The sequence below is a fragment of the Opisthorchis viverrini genome (genome assembly GCF_000715545.1).
Source record: "Opisthorchis viverrini unplaced genomic scaffold opera_v5_326, whole genome shotgun sequence".
Classification (NCBI taxonomy): Eukaryota; Metazoa; Platyhelminthes; class Trematoda; order Opisthorchiida; family Opisthorchiidae; genus Opisthorchis; species Opisthorchis viverrini.
In genome coordinates this window covers 568,624-572,240 of record NW_008751982.1, presented here as the reverse complement: position 1 = coordinate 572,240, position 3,617 = coordinate 568,624, and positions in this window count along the sequence as shown.

Sequence of the window (3,617 nt, the reverse complement as noted above, 5' to 3'; positions counted from 1 at the left end):
CGAGATACTCAACTGACAATAGAAGTGCCATTTAAGACAAGGGTACAGGTGAGCAAAATGACACAAGTCACGGAAAGAAAACGTTTTTTCCCGAAAAGGGAGAATGAGAGTCGGGCGGTCCAAAACAACATGGGAGGTCAAGAAAAGAGGATTTTTGGCAGGCGAAATCATCATAGGGGACTGGTAATGGCTTGAGGTGTCTTTCTTGTAAGAGATAAACATAAGTAAGCCGGCCCTGGTTCAGGTAAGAGATCGAGATAGCTCAGTGGTCACGAAGCGAACTTACTGGCTGGAAGGTTCGCAGTTCGAATCCAACTTCTGGCAGTATCTCAGCCCTCGTGCTTCCTTCGAGTGGTACGGTAGTTATGCACCGAAAGGTTGTTACCGTTGAACATTTATTAGTAATATTATTAATATTAATATTATAACATTGGAGAGCTTATTTTCATTTTTTTATGAAGGGCAGGTATGAGGAGTGGTATTGAAAATAGCGATCACGTGATCTGTCTTTTTCATCACCATGCACACAGGCGCGGAAGTAATGACAGCGGAAAAAGTCTGTTTGATATTGTGGCTGGATTGAAGAATGGGGGGAGATGGCCCAAGTGGTTAGAGCGCGAATTTACTGACCGGAATGTCCGTGGTTCGAACCCGACGTCTGCCTCTCGACTTCCCCTGTCTAGGCTTGGGCAACCTGGCAGTATCCCAGCCCTCGTGCTTCCTTCGAGTAGCATGGCATCTAGGCACCGGAAGGGCGCTACAGCTGAACGATTTTTTGGATTGGAGAACACAATCGGGAGCGTACAAAAGAACTTGATAGTGAAAGTACTGCAGAACTTATCACAAGATGTGCATATGTCTTGATGGATAGTGATCAGATATGTCACACATCCGGAAACATGCTTGTTTGCGCATCGATTTTGGAAGGCAGGTGATGGAACTCGGTCGCGAGTGGAGAAAATCAAGAAGAGTAAGAGCGTTTTGCAAAATCGGTGACTGGAGAGTTAAGTCAATAACATTTTGCAACACAACTCACAGTTACAGTGAATGTACCGAACGAAACACCAGGCGGTTTTTGTGCACGCAGCATATTCAGTTTATTGAATCTGACTTGACGGCATGATAACTCACCCGTGCCAGGCGGTTTTTGTGCACGCATATTCAGTTTATTGAAACTGACTTGACGGCATGATAACTCACCCGTGCATTTACCTAACGCGCCTGTGTGATTATTGATCTCCACCTGTTATTCTCCGTCGCGGACACTGCGCCTGCCAAAAAGGTCACCCCCGTACGATACAGATGTGCTGGCACCCACTTTTACCCATCCGCGTTCGTGCTCCTGGGCCTGCTCTGACTTGCTCACCCGCGTGGTCGCACCGCCAGTCCGAATCACGAGACCAAAGGCGGGACTACCGCAGCTCGCCATTGTCTGGTTTGAGGACCTTGGCGCTGCGCTGTTGCAATGCGTAGGATACTTGCGCACCTGCTGAGGCCCCGATCATGGACCATAATAGGTTTCAAGCGCCCACTGACTGGGACGTCCTGACAGGTGGGTCAGTCGATCGACACCGATACTGGGTAGTCGTTTGAACGGTCGGGCGAACCAGTAACGTCGCTCAAGTGTGCGCACCTTCGCCTGTCCAGGTGTGAAAATTCAGATGCGTCCAGCTAGCGCTGATCGAGTAGGGGTAACAAGCTTTGCTGGGATGTCAGATGTCCGGCGGTCAAACCCCGGCACTGATGATGAGCTCTTACAAGAGCGAAACTCGAGTCTATTGATTCCCGCCTTTGGTGTGTGCTTACCATAGTAATTGCGTCAGTACAAGGGGATAGAGAATTCTACAAATCCTGCAGTCACCTACAACCGATTGGTTTAATCTTGCATACTTTTGTTTAGTTATGTGTAAACAGGCTTTCGAAATACTCTACCACCTGATATGCGGGATCGTCAATCCTACGCGTGACTCAAGGTCCCGTATCGAGGACTCATCACAATTGAAGGACATCAGTCTCCCGTTAACAGTTTATCTGTGTTCGAGCAAACCATTGGGTTGACGGAAACTCGGCCAGCCTGGTGGGCCCCAGGAATTCCGAAACCAGTGGTGGACTCTCAAGTGGTTTCCAGTGAACATGTGTGTAGTGTACACTTCGTCAAGTTACATCTACTAACTTCTGTTGGCTGTCGCACTGTTCACCTGAGGTTATGGCTCCAACTACCTCGGGTCACAGAGTTGGTCAGGACAGGAATTCTTTTCAATTGATTTTGCTGCCCTTATCCTCTGGAAAACATTTCCAGGCCTTGAGGGTCAACGGACCAAGAACCATTTCTCGCATTGCACTTGGTCCCACCCAGAGGTGGCACGGAGTCACTGCACAACGGTTCTCTCCGATACCATTTGGAAAACACTCTCCGATCCCGCGGTAAGAGCGAAGTTTCCTGAACATAATCTGTCCACGGGACTTTGAGAATGGAGACTGCAGTTCATGGATTGCGCCATCGACCTACGAACGGACACGAACGTGGATATAACAATACAACACTCACCTCCAGAGACCAAAGGGCTAAATTTAGGAACTCATTGAAGTGTCTGCCTCGGAGTCATACTACTCGTGACATTTGCAAGTAGTTTTGGAACAGAAAGTGACCGGCCAGGGATCGGATGACAGCTGCCTCAGCACACACCCAAAGTCTGGATTTCCTTAATCTTTTTAGCTCTTCTATCATTTGTACTTCATCAATGCGCCCATTTTTGGGCAGTGACTCAACAAACTTGAGTGAGATGCAGGGATTTTGAGAAGCCAGAATGCTGTATAAACTTGAAACTATTCAGCACCTATGCGGTAGAAATGACTGAAAAACCATCTCCTATTGCACAAAGAAGCGAAATCACAGAGCGTGATGAAGTCGACGATTGCAACGACGGGCCGCGCTCTCAATGGCGCTCATGCATCCAAGCTGTTGTCTTCAATGCACAGCTCCTCTCCCGATCTCCTCAATGAAAAGTCCACCAACCCCCTAGTTACGCATCAATTATATCAGGCACCGCTTCCAATGCGTAGCTATCTACCCCACATTCCCAAATCATCAGAGAACGAAACTGTGGCGACCATAACCACAATACGGCAAGTACGCAGTTTTTGCAGCTGATGATGACGACGGGTAGGACACTGCTCGAACTGGACGGCCTACTTCTCTGATTATCCAGGATATAACGTCGCATTAGAGAGACTTCCGTAGTAAGCATTTACAACCTCCGAACAGCGACCCATACCTGAGTTGTTTAAACAAGGAATTAACACCCAAAGTATTGTAACCGTCAGAGATAAGGGTTCAAGTCCGGCACATAAAACTGAATGACCTGCTGAATATCTGACTAGGTGGAAATCTCAAACGACGGTGCAGTCTTCGGCTGTTTACCACGGAGCTCAGTTACATCGATTCACTGATGGGTCCAGCAAGCAAGATACTTCCACTGCTGTTTACCAGCTCAGTTACATCGATTCACTGATGGGTCCAGCAAGCAAGATACTTCCACTCACCGAAACAGTTTGGGTTCCACATCCATCCAAAGTGGAGGAGATCGTAATGCATCGCAGTCTACTGACTAGTACGG